General features: G+C 39.7%; 1 pseudogene; it reads right to left on the bottom strand.

Moving 5' to 3' along the window:
* Positions 1–683: 683 nt before the first annotated feature.
* LOC129395169 (protein FRG1-like) overlaps positions 684–16489 on the bottom strand; it is a 40631-nt pseudogene continuing 24825 nt past the window's right edge.

Below are 16489 nucleotides of genomic sequence, written 5' to 3'. Positions count from 1 at the left end.
GCCCACATGAAGAATAGCATCTTAGCACTGTCACCAGGACATCCATTTAAATGCTCCTATCTTAGCTAGTCAAAGTGTGGTCTATGAGTTTGCATTTTAATAAGATCCACGGGTGAATCTTGTGCATGTTACAGAGGAAGCATTGTCCTACATCATATGTGACAGGCTCTCATACTCACCATCATCACGGGAATCTTGTACATGTTACAGGGAAGCACTGTCCTACATCATATGTGAAAGGCTCATAGTCACCATCATCATGGAAATCTTGCGCATGTTACAGGGAAGCACTGTCCTACATCGTATGTGACAGGCTTTCATAGTCATCGTCATCACGGGAATCTTGCACATGTTACAGGGAAGCACTGGGGTCCTACATCATATGTGATAGGCTCTCATAGTCACCATCACCATGGGAAGCTCCATTTAGAGCATTTTAACTATATGGGCTCTGAAATCAGATGACTTAGGTTTAGACTTCCTTCTACTTCTTCCTAAGCAGAGAACTCTGGGGTGAAAACTTTACGAGGCCCAGTTTTATCATGTCCAAATTGGAGGTATAGGGAAATTGTAGCATTTTGCATGGAATATTGTTTTAAGTATAAAATGAAATAGTACATAGGAAGCTTCTGCCATACCTTAACTGCACAACAAATATTAGTTAATATTAACTTATTTACTCCTAAGAAGAGGTCTATAAATTTGTACACAATTTTTTTTTGTGGCTACTCAAATTTTCATAATTAATCTAGATTTAAAATCAAGGAATATTCTTACTTGTAGTTGGCAATCAATATGACATGCCAAAATTATATGTAAGTATTTTATTGTTGGTGGGAATATAAGAAATTTACCATCAAAAGAGAGACGATAATCTATGCTTGCAGACTCCAGAAAGCTGTCTCTCACATAAGAATTTGCAATTTCTGGGGGAAAAGAAAAAGTTGATTGTACAAATAAAGATTACTATGGAGTCTTCTCTATGGCAACATCAAAAATGAAAGCTGATTCTCATCTTCCTAACAATCTGCAAAGACGAGTGAAACACAACCTACTGAGCATCAAGTTAAAGAAGGAGAGAATTTGAGTGGCACAGGAGGAAATCATGTCACCGCTAGCGAAATCAATATGACCAGTGCTCCTCTGCCCTCCTCCAAGGCTAAGGATGGGTTAAATATCAGTGGCTGACCTCAGGTAATGGAAGGAGCAAAAAAGCTATAAAAATGCATGCATTACATAATTAAGAGGGTGGGAAGGGATTTTTTTAAAAAGGCAATTCCTACTTGGGTTCCTTCCTGTTCACCCCATTGGTGAAGAAGCTAGTCTTGCCCTAGAATTCTGGGAATGGCTGCAGACAAAACAAACACTGAGAAGAGGAAATTCCCAGTAATTTACTCATCACACATACTCAGCCCAGCGGGGGATGACACTGCATTTATGCAGGTCTACCCAGGGTTGCACTTCGGAACAGAGGGTGTGGGAGGCAGGCTTGGTAGAAATCAGAGGGTGGGGTAACGGCTGGTTCCTTCAGGGATGTGCTTGACTAATTCAGAGTTTTGCAGTCTGGTGGGGGCATGAAAGCCATTAGGCTGAGGACATGGTGGGGTGCTGCATGAAATTTTAGGTGTCACAATAAAATTGACACGATGCTTTAACATCAGACATTAATTTTCATGATGACTAATATTTTGAGAGGCTGAGAGAAAGCTGCTGAGACATTGCAATAAGTGCTTAGGGACATGAGAGATTAGGAAGGCCACAGTTATGAGTAATGTAATGCGGAAGCCGATGCAAATCTACTGCCCCCATTTATTTAGCAGGAGGCAGGAAAAGTAATCTGGGGTCTCTGGCAGCACAAGTGTGTTCATAAATATTTGGGTGATGTCATGCATTCCCCATGCATTGGTTTAGAGATCTGGGGTCTCTGGCAGCACAAGAGTGTTCATAAATATTTGGGTGATGTCATGCATTCCCCATGCATTGGTTTAGAGATCTGGGGTCTCTGGCAGCACAAGAGTGTTCATAAATATTTGGGTGATGTCATGCATCCCCCATGCATTGGTTTTCATGTCTCCAGTGAGTTGTTGGGCAAGTCTGATATTACTGATCCACACACAGCAGGCAGCTTCCTGCACGGAGCTACCTCCACCCTTTGGACAGTCCAGGACTGAATGGTTGTCAAAAATGTGAACTCCTTGATGTCCAGTAAAGGCAACTGAGGGAACTGTGTAGCATTGGTGTAAAAAGTCCACTTTCCTATGAAGTATTAACTTAAGAGTAATCAAAGCCTGTGGCAACAGTGGAACCCAGCAGGGCATCCACTCGCTGCTTTGTAACTTAAATAGGAATTCTTTGAGGAGCTCAGTCTATCTCTCAACTAAAGCAGCTGCCTGCAGCCTATAGGGGCGGTGGAAGCCCTACTGGACACTTTCACAAGCCTAGCACTGTGTTTTCTGATGAAATGTTGTCTTGGCCACCATCAGTAGTGTCTGGAACTCTGCAGGGGATAAGGAGTGTCCCTGTGAGATCCGTACTGTGTCCTTGGTTAAAAAAAAAGGCATCTGTTACCTTGATTGTATTCTGAGTATCCATGAGGCAAGAAGTTTCTTTAATTCAATGGGGAGGGAAGGTGGACAATCCTTGGCAATTGCCAAAAATTTGTAAAAATGTACAAATGGGGCTAATTGTTGGCCCAGCATCAGTGCTGAGATGACCACTTCAAGTTTGGCCAGTTGTGCTGAGGCTTGGGTGTCATCCTTTATCAGGGACATCCTAGCTAATGGAGGGAAGGCAGCAGCATCCCACTGAGCTCCATCACATCAGATGATGGCATCCATTCAGAAGGTGGATGAACTTCACTGCTGGTCACTCAGTCGATCCCAAGGGGCCTCGGAGACGGGTGACTTCCAGCAACACAGCCTGAGGATGAAGGAGGCCAGTGTTTCCTGCAGATGAGAATGGCAGGGGGTCCAGATTTGACTCCATTCTGAGGCAAGGAAGTCTCTGCAGCTGTGCCAACGCTGTGGGGTGCTGCTTCCCAAGGCCTGATGGCCAGATGGGCATGAAGGCTCGTGGACATGGATGCAGAGCCCTCTGTTTCCAGAGGGTCCAGTATGTGGTCAGCAATCACTGCCCTGATGCTGTACAGAGCAGGGTCAAAAGGGGTAGGTTTATCTTTTACATCAGAAGCCCATGGACTACTATGGCCACCATATGCAACCCAGATACTTCAGGAGGCATGGGAACAGGTTGCTAAAGCATCCACATTGTGTTCTCTGAAGGAATTCATAGGAGCACCTGTTAATTTAAATTCGGACAGATTCCACACTTGTTGGAGGAGGCTTCATTCAAGGTGGGTCAGTTTGCCAATGACAGCATCAGTGGGATTAAGTAAGATTTGTAAATAAGAAATATGTTGTCACCTGAACCCCAAGTAAAGAATTAAAGGGCTGGGCACAGTGGCTCACACCTGTAATCCCAGAACTTTGGGAGGCTGAGGCAAGAGGATCGCTTCAGCCCAGGAGTTTGAGATCAGCCTGGGTAACATAGTGAGACCTTTTCTCTACAAAAAAATAAACAAAATTAGCTGAGTGTCATGGCACACACCTGCAGTCCTAGCTACTTGGAAGGCCGAGATGGGAGAACTGCTTGAGCTCAGGAGGTCGAGGCTGCAGTGAGCTGAAACCGTGCCACTTCATACCAGCCTGGGTAACAGAGCAAGACTGTGCCTCCAAAAAACAAAACACAAATTAAAGAATATTAGGCTTGTATTAACATTGTGGACGCTGAGAGGATGAATAACTATTTTTTGAAAGTCTCAGGAATAGGGCAGCCCCATATTTACCAAGGAATTTTCAGGAATTGAAGCAAAGTGGCAGGGCCTTGCACTACTGTGTTGGGAAACATCCATTCCCTTTGTGTAAGCCTCCTTGTATCTGTGTGTCCTTAGTGGGTAAAGCGAATTTTCTCTGAGAATGATGTCATCAGTATAATGTCACACCTGTGCTCCTGTAGAAAGGTGGTTGCAGTGAGATCTTGTCTGTGAAGATTGCATGCAATGACAAGGCTGCCGAGGCACTCCGTGGGTCACCTGGTCCCTTCAGAGACGAAGGCAGGCTATGACTGAGACTCTGTTAAAATAGGCACAAAAAGAACATGGTAGCCAAATCTGTAACAACAAAATATTTATCAGTTGCATGAATATATATAGGTTTATTGTAAGGAATTGGCTCATGTGGTTATGGAGGCTAAGAAGTCCCAAGACCTTCAGTCAGCAAGCTGGAGAACCAGGACTGCCAATGTTGGAGTTCCAGTCCAAGCCTAAAGTCCTGAGAACCAGGAAAGCTGATGACATAAGTTACAGTCCACGTCTGACTTCAAAGGCGAGAGAAGATCTACGTCTCAGCTCTGAAATCAAAGAGAGTGAATTCTCTCTCCCTCTACCCTTGTGTTTTATTTGGGTTTTAGTGGACTGGATGAGGCCCACTCACACTGGGGAGGGCAACTACTTTACTAAGTCTACATATTCAAATGTTCATCTCATCAAGAAACACCCTCACAGACACATCCAGAGTGTTTAACCAAATATCTAGGCAACCCAACTTGGCAAATAAAATTAACCATCATAAGGCGAAAGATGTATACAATCTGAAGAGAAACCAGGGATGCAGGATGGTTAAACATCTGCAAGTCAATAAATGTGATACACAATATAAACAGAATTTTAAAAAAAATCACATGATCATCTCAATACATGCAGAAAAAAGATTTGACAAAATCCAGCATCCCTTTATGCCTAAAACCCTCAGCAAAATTGACATAGAAAAAGCATTTGACAAAATCCAGAATCCCTTTATGATTAAAACCCTCAGCAAAATCAACATCAAAGGGACATACCTTAAGGTAATAAAAGCCATATATGACAAACACACAGCCAACATTATATGGAATGGGGAAAAGTTGAAACACTCCCCCTGAGAACTGGAAGAAGACAATGATGCCAACTTTCACCACTTCTATTCAACACAGTACTAGAAGTCCTCACCAGAGCAATCAGATAAGAGAAATAAAGTGCATCCAAATCGGTAAAGAGGAAGTCGAACTGTCACTCTTTGCTGATGACATGATCATGTACCCAGAAAAGCCTAAAGACTCATCCCAAAAGCTACTAGAACTGGTAAATGAATTCAGCAAAGTTTCGGGATAAAAAATTAATGTACACAAGTCAGTGGCTCTGCTATACAGTAATAGTGAACAAGCTGAGAATTAAATAAAAAACTCACCCCCTTTTACAATAGCTGCAATAAAAACCTTAGGAATATTATAATTCCTATAATTATAATAGTATATTCCTATAATTGTCAATTGCATGCAATCTTTGCAGACAAAATCTTAATTATATCTGGAATACTTAACCAAAGAGACAAAAGACCTCTACAAGGAAAACTACAAAACACTGCTGATAGAAATCATAGATACAAACAAATGGAAACATACCCCATGCTCAAGGATGGGTAAAATCAATATTGTGAAAATACCATACTGCCAAAAGCAATCTACAAACTCAATGCAATCCCCATTAAAGTACCAACATCAGTCTTCACAGAACTACAAAAATTCACATGGAACTAAAAAAGACATAGAAGGGACATACCTTAAGGTAGTAAAAGCCTAGAACCAAAAAAGGGTCTGTATAGCCAAAACAAGACCAAGCAAAAAGAACAAATCTAGAAGCCGACTTCAAACTATACTAGAAGGCCATAGTCACCAAAACAACATGGTACTGATATAAAAATAGCCATATAGATCAATGGAACATAATAGAGAACCCAGAAATAAAGCTAAATACTTACAGTCATCTAATCTTCAACAAAACAAACAAAAACATAAAGCAGAGAAAGAATAGCATTTAACAAATGGTGCTGAGATAAATGGAAAGCCACACATAGAAGAATGGAAGTGGATGCTCATTTCTCACCCTATTCAAAAATCAACTCAAGATGGATCAAGGACTTAAATCTAATACCTGAAACCATAAAAATTCTAGAAGACGACATTGGAAAAACTCTTCTAGACACTGGCTTAGGCAAAGAGATCATGACCAATAACCCAAAAAGCAAATGCAACTAAAACAAAGATAAATAGATGAGACTTAATTAAACTAAAAGGCTTCTGCACAGTAACAGAAATAATCAGCATAGTAAACAGGTAACCTACAGAGTGGGAGAAAATCTTTGCAATCTGTACTTCTGATTAAAGGACTAATACCCAGAATCTGCAAGGAACCCAAACAAACCAGCAAGAAAAACATCCCATCAAAAAGTGGGCTAAGGACATGAACAGACAATTCTCAAAAGAAGATAAGCAACTGGCCAACAAACACATGAAAAAATGCTCAACATAACTAATTATCAGGGAAATGCAAATCAAAACCACAATACAATATGATACCCCTTCACTCCTGCAAGAATGGTCATAATCAAAAAATCAAAAACTATAGATATTGGCATGGATGTGGTAAAAAGGGAACACTTTTGCACTTTTTGGAGGGAATGTAAGCTAGTACAACAGCTATGGAAAACAGTGAGGAGATTTCCAAAGAAGTAAAAGCAGATCTATCATTTGATCCAGTAATTCCACTCCTGGGTACCACTCAGAGGAAAATAAGTCATTATATGAAAAAGATACTTGCACACGTATGTTTATAGCAGCACAATATGCAATTAGAAGAATTTGAAACCAGCCTAAATGCCCATCAATCAGTAAGTGGAGAAAGAAAATGTGGTATAAATATTTACCACATGGATTACTACTCAGCCATAAGATAGAATGAAATAATGCATTCACAGCAACCTGGATGAAACTGGACACCATTATTCTAAGTGAAGCAACTTAGGAATGGAAAACCAAACATTGTATGTTCTTATTCATAAGTGAGAGCTAAGCTATGAGGATGCAAACGCATAAGAATGATACAATGGTCTTCGTGGACTCAGGGAAAGGCTGGGAGTGGTGGAGTGGGTGTGGTGAGGGATACAACACTACACATTGGGTACAGTGTACACTGCTTGGGTGATGGGTGCACCACAAATCTCAGAAATCGCCACTAAAGAACATATTCCTGTAAGCAAACACCACCTGTTTCCCAAAAACCTATTGAAATAAAAAAACAAAACACCATTATATTCCCCAAAAACCTATTGAAATAAAAAAAAAATTAACCACAATATTAGGCATTGGGTACGAGGGCCTTAATGGATGGGAGCACTGCAGTCACATTACAGTAATCCACTGTGAAACGCCATTTATTATTTGCAGGTTTAAGAACAGGCCAAATTCTACTGCTAAACATTGAAGCAATGAGGATTATCACCCCTTCACTAATTAATTAGGTCTTATATAATAAGTTTTATTTATTTGAAGTCATGTTGTAATTTATGTTGGACCATATTTCCTAATTTATCAAGATGGGGAGGCTAGGTACGATAGCTCACACCTGTAATCCCAGCACTTTGGGAGGCCGAGGCAGGAGGATTGCTTGAGGCCTGAAGTTAGAGACCAGCCTAGGCAACATAGCAAGACTTCACTTTTTTAATTGGCTGTGTTGGTGCATGCCTGTAATCCCAGCTACTTGTAAGGCTAAAATGGAAGGACTGCTTGAGCCCAGGAGTTCAAGGCAGCAGTGAGCTAGGATTGTGCCACTGCACTTCATTCAGCCTGGGTAATGGAGCAAGACCCCATCTCTAAAAAAAATGAAAAATTAAAAATAAATCAAATTAAAAAAAACAGGAGAGGGAGTTCTGTAAGGTTACATTTGGTGAAGTCAATGCGTAAGTGCAAATGATTTAATATCAATTTGTTTCTCATTAGGTCAGAGCATCCATGTCCCCTATGGACAAAGACTTCTATGACTACGGGAAATTTAGTCAAGGTAACAAATGTGAGGCATAAATATGTGTCCTCTATTCTATATGCAGTTACTCTGCTAGGATTAGGGGATGCAATGTTTAAATTTAGTGAAATCTCAGGTATAAACAAAGTTTGAGCTCCAGTATTAAGTTTGTGAAAGTATGCCAATTGGCAGATTTCAGCAGATGTTAAAATTGATTCGAATATGTGCTAGAGAGTTACAAATACCAATCAGCACCCTTTTATCTTTGGACTGTATAAGTTGTTTTAGAAAATAGAACATTTTCAATTAGGTCAGATGATAGACTTCCGTTTTAATTTAAATTTTGTTTTTGTGCGTATCCAAGTTCCTTCCCTTCCTTCCTTCCTTCCTTCCCTCCATCCCTCCTTCCTTCCACCTTTCCTTCCTTCCTTCCCTCTTTCCTTCCTTTTCTTCCTTCCCTCCTTCCTTCCCTCTCTTCCTTCCCTCTCTCCTTCCTTCCTTCCCTCCCTCTTTCCTTCCCTCTCTCCTTCCTTCTTTCCTTCCTTCCTTCCTGCCCTCCTTCCCTCTCTCCTTCTTTCCTTCATTCCTTCCCTCTCTCGTTCCTTCCATCCCTATCTCCCTCCCTCCCTACTTCCTTCCTTCCTCTCTCCTTCCTTCCCTCCTTTCTTCCCTCTCTCCTTCCTTCCCTTTCTCCTTCCTTCCCTCTCCCTCATTTTTTTGCCACTGGATATTGGGAAGGTTGTTCTCTTTCCCGCTCATATTTATAATTTCTTTCTTTGAAACAGCCCCAAATCAGTATCTTCAGAGTTAAGGTCCTCCTTGTGAGCAGATTGTGTGGTTTAAGAACCCTAGACTTAAGTCAGGTTTGGATTTCTCCCTTCTCTGTGCCTTAGGGGTACCGCATGTGTCTTTTCCTATAACCCTGAGAATTAGATCTTTGTTGCGGCAGAACCATAAGTCACAGAGCGATGCAGCACAACCAGCCCACAATTCAGGGGTCAGTGGATTGAAATCATCTCCTGCTACGGCCCCATCTGGTTCTTCCAGGACTTCCCTCACCCATTTTTTTCCTTTTACGGTGTTGAAACTTTAGTGGTATACACATTGCCTCATAATCAGTCAAAACTCCCCTTATCCCACATCATGGATTAAAGAGAACATTGCCAGGAGCCCTTCACTGTCTGGAAGGACTTTATTTGATAGGTCCTTTTTCCATGGTTTAGAATAAAAGAGCTAATAACTAGAAATATCTCCCTCATAATAGGCTCTACAGCAAATTCTACTTTAAAGGCTGTTGTTCGTGTCTTTAACTGTGGCTGCCCTTAATGTTTTGATCATCCACAGACAATTGTTGTCTCATTTTGGTCCTCTTTAAATGATGGTTTTATAATCAGCTATAAAATTTAACAGATGCCCTTAAATGCAGGATTCTGATTAATAACGCTGGAGATTGTGACATTAGAATAGAGGGAAAACTTTCAAATTGAAGAGTGAATGGTGTTTGGTCTACTTTGAACTGTATTTTTATAAATATGTTATTAGTATGTGTTCCAACATTATTGGAAACTTCTATAGAAATGTAATCCCCAGTTTCGGAGATGGGGCCTGCTGGGAGGTGGCTGGTCCATGGGAGCAGTTTCCAGTGGTTCCCAGTGTCAGAGACGGGGCCTGCTGGAAGGTGGCTGGTCCATGGGAGCAGCCTCCAGTGGTTCCCACTCTCAGAGATGGGGCCTGCTGGGAGGTGGCTGGTCCATGGGAGCAGTTTCTAATGGTTAAGCATAATCCCTCTAGCGCTGCTCTTGTGATAGAGTTCTCATGAGATCTTGTTGTTTAAAGTGTGTAGGACCTTCCCCCTCTCTCTCTTCCTCCTGCTCTTGCTTTCCCTTCCACCATGATTGTTAAGTTTCCTGAGGCCTCCCCAGAAGCTGAGCAGATGTCAGCATCATGCTTGCTGTACAGGCTGCGGAACAGTACTCTTGTTTTCTTTTCATTTTTTTAAATTATATTTTAAGTTCCAGGATACATGTGCAGGACATGCAGGTTTGTTACGTAGGTAAACGTGCATTATGATGATTTGCTGTACCTATCAACCCACCGCCTAGGTGCCTAGGTATTAAGCCCCACATGCGTTAGCTATTTATCCTGATGCTTTCCCTCCCCATCCCCACTGACAGGCCCCAGTGTGTGTTGTTCCCCTTCCTGTGTCCAGGTGTTCTCATTATTCAGCTCCCACTCATGAGTGAGAACATGTGGTGTTTGGTCTTCTGTTCCTGTATTAGTTTGCTGAAGGTGATGGTTTCCAGATTCATTCATGTCCCTGCAAAAGACATGATCTCATTCCTTTTTATGGCTGCATAGTATTCCATGGCGTGTATGTACCACATTTTCTTTATCCAGTCTATCATTGATGGGCATTTGGATTGATTCCATGTTTTTGCAAATGGGAATAGTGCTGCTATAAACATATGCGTGCATGCATCTTTATAATAGAATGATTTATAGTCCTTTGGATATATATCCAGTAATGGGATTTCTGGGTCAAATGGTATTTCTGGTTCTAGATCCTTGCAGAATCACCAAACTGTCTTCCACAATGATTGAACTAATTAACATTCTTACCAAGAGTGTAAAAGTGTTTATTTCTCCACAGCCTTGCCAGCATCTGTTGTTTCTTGACTTCTTTTTTTTTTATATTATACTTTAAGCTTTAGAGTACATGTGCACAACGTGCAGGTTTGTTACATATGTATACATGTGCCATGCTGGTGTCCTGCACCCATTAACTCATCATTTAGCATCAGGTATATCTCCTAATGCTATCCCTCCTCACTCCCGCCACCACACAACAGTCCCCAGTGTGTGATGTTTCCCTTCCTGTGTCCATGTGTTCTCATTGTTGAATTCCCACCTATGAGTGAGAACATGCAGTGTTTGGTTTTTTGTCCTTGTGATAGTTTGCTGAGAATGATGGTTTCCAGTTTCATCCATGTCCCTACAAAGGACATGAACTCTTCATTTTTTATCCTGCATAGTATTCCATGGTGTATATGTGCCACATTTTCTTAATCCAGTCTATCATTGTTGGACGTTTGGGTTGGTTCCAAGTCTTTGCTATTGTGAATAACGCCGCAATAAACATACATGTGCATGTGTCTTTATAGCAGCATGATTTATAGGCCTTTGGGTATACACCCAGTAATGGGATGGCTGGGTCAAATGGTATTTCTAGCTCTAGATCCCTGAGTAATCACCACACTGACTTCCACAATGGTTGAGCTAGTTCACAGTCCCACCAACAGTGTAAAAGTGTTCCTATTTCTCCACATCCTCTCCAGCACCTGTTGTTTCCTGACTTTTCAATGATTGCCATTTTAACGGGTGTGAGATGATATCTCATTGTGGTTTTGATTTGCATTTCTCTGATGGCCAGTGATGATGAGCATTTTTTCATGTGTTTTTTGGCTGCATAAATGTCTTCTTTTGAGAAATGTCTGTTCATTTTCTTTGCCCACTTTTTGATGGGGTTGTTTGTCTTTTTTTTTTTTTTTGTCAATTTGTTTGAGTTCATTGTAGATTCTGGATATTAGCCCTTTGTCAAATGAGTAGGTTGTGAAAATTTTCTCCCATTCTGCAGGTTGCCTGTTCATTCTGATGGTAGTTTCTTTTGCTGTGCAGAAGCTCTTTAGTTTAATTAGATCCCATTTCTCAATTTTGGCTTTTGTTGCCATTGCTTTTGGAGTTTTAGACATGAAGTCCTTGCCCATGACTATGTCCTGAATGGTATTGCCTAGGTTTTCTTCTAGGGTTTTTATGGTTTTAGGTCTAACATGTAAGTCTTTAATCCGTCTTGAATTAATTTTTGTATAAGGTGTAAGGAAGGGATCCAGTTTCAGCTTTCTACATATGGCTAGCCAGTTTTCCCAGCACCATTTATTAAGTAGGGAATCCTTTCCCCATTGCTTGTTTTTGTCAGCTTTGTCAAAGATCAGATAGTTGTAGATATGAGGCATTTTTTCTTAGGGCTCTGTTCTGTTCCATTGATCAATATATCTGTTTTAGTACCAGTACCATGCTGTTTTGGTTACTGTAGCCTTGTAGTATAGTTTGAAGTCAGGTAGCGTGATGCCTCCGGCTTTGTTCTTTTGGGTTAGGATTGACTTGGTGATGCGGGCTCTTTTTTGGTTCCATATGAACTTTAGTTTTTTTCCAATTTTGTGAAGAAAGTCATTGTTATCTTGATGGGGATGGCATTGAATCTGTAAATTACCTTGGGCAGTATGGCCATTTTCACGATATTGATTCTTCCTACCCATGAGCATGGAATGTTCTTCCATTTGTTTGTATCCTCTTTTATTTCACTGAGCAATGGTTTGCAGTTCTCCTTGAAGAGGTCCTTCACCTCCCTTGTATGTTGGATTCCTAGGTATTTTATTCTCTTTGAAGCAATTTTGAATGGGAGTTCCCTCATGATTTGGCTCTCTGTTTGTCTGTTATTGGTGTATAAGAACGTTTGTGATTTTTGTACATTGATTTTGTATCCTGAGACTTTGCTGAAGTTGCTTATCAGCTTAAGGAGATTTTGGGCTGAGACAATGGGGTTTTCTAGATATACAATCATGTCATCTGCAAACAGGGATAATTTGACTTCCTCTTTTCCTAATTGAATACCCTTTATTCCCTTCTCCTGCCTGATTGCCCTGGCCAGAACTTCCAACACTATGTTGAATATGAGTGGTGAGAGAGGGCATCCCAGTCTTGTGCCAGTTTTCACAGGGAAAGCTTCCAGTTTTTGTCCATTCAGTATGATATTTGCTGTGGGTTTGCCATAGATAGCTCTTATTATTATGAGATATGTCCCATCAATACCTAATTTATTGAGTTTTTAGCATGAAGTGTTGTTGAATTTTGTCAAAGGCCTTTTCTGCATCTATTGAGATAATCATGTGGTTTTTGTCTTTGGTTTTGTTTTTATGCTGGATTACATTTATTGATTTGCGTATGTTGAACCAGTCTTGCATCTCAGGGATGAAGCCCACTTGATCATGGTGGATAAGCTTTTTCATGTGCTGCTGGATTTGGTTTGCCAGTATTTTATTGAGGAGTTTTGCATCAATGTTCATCAAGGATATTGGTCTAAAATTCTCTTTTTTGGTTGTGTCTCTGCCAGGCTTTGCTATCAGGATGATGCTGGCCCCATAAGATGAGTTAGGGAGGATTCTCTCTTTTTCTATTGATTGCAGTAGTTTCAGAAGGAATGGTACCATCTCCTCCTTGTACCTCTGATAGAATTTGGCTGTGAATCCATCTGGTCCTGGACTTTTTTTGGATGGTAAGCTATTGATTACTGCCACAATTTCAGAGCCTGTTATTGTTCTATTCAGAGATTCAACTTCTTTCTTGTTTAGTCTTGGGAGGATGTATGTGTTGAGGAATTTATCAATTTCTTCCAGATTTTCTAGTTTATTTGCGTAGAGGTGTTTGTAGTATTCTCTGATGGCAGTTTGTATTTCTGTAGGATTGGTGGTGATATCCCCTTTATCATTTTTTATTGCACCTATTTGATTCTTCTCTCTTTTCTTCTTTATTAGTCTTGCTAGCGGTCTATCGATTTTGTTGATGTTTTCAAAAAACCAGCTCCTGGATTCATTAATTTTTTGAAGGTTTTTTTTGTGTCTCTATTTCCTTCAGTTCTTCTCTATTTTAGTTATTTCTTGCCTTCTGCTAGCTTTTGAATGTGTTTCCTCTTGCTTTTCTAGTTCTTTTAATTGTGATGTTAGGGTGCCAATTTTGGATCTTTCTTGCTTTCTCTTGTGGACATTTAGTGCTATAAATTCCCCTCTACACACGGCTTTGAATGTGTCCCAGAGATTCTGTTATGTTGTGTATTTGTTTTTTTTAAGGCAGAGTCTTGGTCTGTCACCCAGGCTGGAGTACAGTGGCTCGATCTCAGTTCACTGCAACCTCCAACTCCCAGGTTCAAGCAATTCTCCTGCCTCAGCCTCCTGATTAGCTGGGATTACAGGTGCCTGCCACCACACCCAGCTAATTTTTGTATTTTTAGTAGAGATGAGGTTTCACCATGTTGGCCAGGCTTGTCTCAAACTCCTGACTTCAAGTGATCCACCCGCCTCAGCCTCCCAAAGTGCTGGGATTACAGGTGTGAGCCACCGTGCCCTGCCTGTTTCTTGTATTTGATGATGAAAATCTGTTATTGACAGTAAGAGGATGGGGGCTCAGCTTAACAACAGGGTGTTAGAAAAGCAGCAGTGATATTTTGGTTCTCAAAACAATTTGATGTCTTATTCCTTTTTTTGAACATAGGTTTTGCTAAAAAAGGCCAGCCATTTTGAAACTTGATTTTATTGTCGAGTTCTCATTTTGAAATTCATCTTTTTGTCTGTATGAATTGGCAGCTGTATGTGGGAAATTTCAGTTTTGCATATTTTCAGATTATTTTCATTTTTACATCAGAGATTTTGAACAGATGCTATACAAAAGTATTCATTTATTTATTCAACAAAATTTAGTTCTGGTTATTTTGCAAGCACTTAGTGAACTTCATGGTGTACGTGCCTCAGATACTTTTGTGAATGTAATGGCAATATCAAAAACTTTGCCCTTATGCACCTTATAAACCTTTAATTTCAAGGCATGTTGATGAGTGAGCATCTGCTATAACATAATTTCATTGTCATTTAATTAACCATTATTTGGGTATACCTTATATTAAAGCTGATTATTAAAAACTGGAAGACATTTAACACATCTTCATCTTGCCTTTTTCCTTAACATATATAGATCAAGGGAGTCACTGAGAATCAATTTTAGGGATAGTTACAAAATCTTAACTTTGCAACTATAACTTTGTCCTCAATGTAATAACTGGAAAAAATAATTTACGTTTCAAAGGCTTTACTCTTTGTATTTTTTTGAAAAGGAGCCTTCACCGAGATTCTTTAAAAATTCTTGCTCTGTCCTACAGTAGAGACTAATGGACTCATGGATATGGTCCTGTAATGGATCTGTACCACCTCAGTTCTCTGATTGTCGCCCTCCTGTGGTGAAAATTAAAGCTTATTTTCATTTCATGTCTAGGATGTAGTATGTTCTTGTTGGGAGAAAATGATGTTTCTTGAGAAATAAGTGCCTTCAGTATCACTGTGTGTCACTTAATAAATATGACTAATATCTACTTTTACCAATTGCTGCAATTTGATCCTTAAACAGCCATCTTTAAATTATACTTTTTCTTTGGTTAAAGAAATTATAATAGACATTAATTATTTTACATTATTTTCTTATGTGGACAGCCATTCTTAGAACTAAAACTTTCAGATGTTTATATTACAAGTACAATTATTATTTATTATTATTAATGTCAGTGGCCAAATGTAATCAACTCTCTTCCTTTTACTTCCTTTTTTGAATCAAACTGTTACACTTATACAAGCAAGAGCAACCATTCTATATCTCGATCACTGCAGTGCCTAGAAGATACAACAGCATAATTTACAAATCCAAATTTCCAGGAAGTCTCTGCACATACCTCTAGTACAAAAGATGCTTCAGAGACTAGAGGGTCAGAGGGCAAAGAGAGGAAATATTCAACTCCCAGTTCAGGTCAAAAGGGAAGAAAACCTGGTATTGAAAGAAATCCAAGAATGACTGTGTCTGCCACTCGCTCCTTTCTGTAAAGTATTCATGGTGTTTTACTTAAAATATTTGCTCTTATGATGGTCAATAATATTAATAGTTAGGCTTTGTAAAATAATTTATGCTTTACTTATAATTAATGGATCATTCTAAGTTATTATATGTTTAGTTGCTATAGTAAGATGATGTGAAAGATTTGTTACCTGTTAAATGTTTCTGGGATCTTTATTATGATCTGTGCTTCCAAAGTTGAGCTGTAATTTTATTGTTTATACAAATGTAGAATAAAGCTTAAGTATGGGGAGAAAAATAAAAGCTAGAGTTTTCCTTTCAGCTATAGAACAGTCACTTATTTCTATAAATGTTCTTTATGTAGCTTTCCTAGTTCCATATTTAAAAAGATAAATATGGGGATCTACACAGGTCTCATTAAATAATAGTTCTTGATTAATAATGAATTTATTATAAAGCTTGAAGTTTAAACTAGAATTTTGCTCAGCCTACATATCTTTTATGGTCAGGCTGCTATAATTATGTAATACCCAGTTAAATTTCAATTTCAGATAAACAAGGAATAATATTTTAGTATAAGCATGTCCCAAATATTGCATGGGATATACTTACACTGAAAAAAGTATTTGTTTATCTGAAATTTCAAATTAACTGGGCATGTGATATTTTCTGTGGCAACCTGTTTTACAGAGAACAGAGTAAGTCAGCTGAATTTTAGAATACTTAACCCTAACCTGGTGTTCTAACTCTTTCCTTTTTGTAATTATTATTATTATTTGGAGTCAGGGTCATGCTCCATCACCCAGGCTGGAGTGCAGTGGCACAATCACAGTGCCCTGCAGCCTTGAGCTTCTGGGCCCAAGTGATTCTGTCACCTCTGCTTTTGCCTCCCAAGTAGCTAGTACCACAGGTACGTGGGCCCAGCTAATTTTT

This window comes from Pan paniscus, chromosome 23 (genome assembly GCF_029289425.2).
Source record: "Pan paniscus chromosome 23, NHGRI_mPanPan1-v2.0_pri, whole genome shotgun sequence".
NCBI lineage: Eukaryota > Metazoa > Chordata > Mammalia > Primates > Hominidae > Pan > Pan paniscus.
Note: the sequence above shows the minus strand (reverse complement) of the source record. Positions and strands in the feature narration are given on the sequence as shown.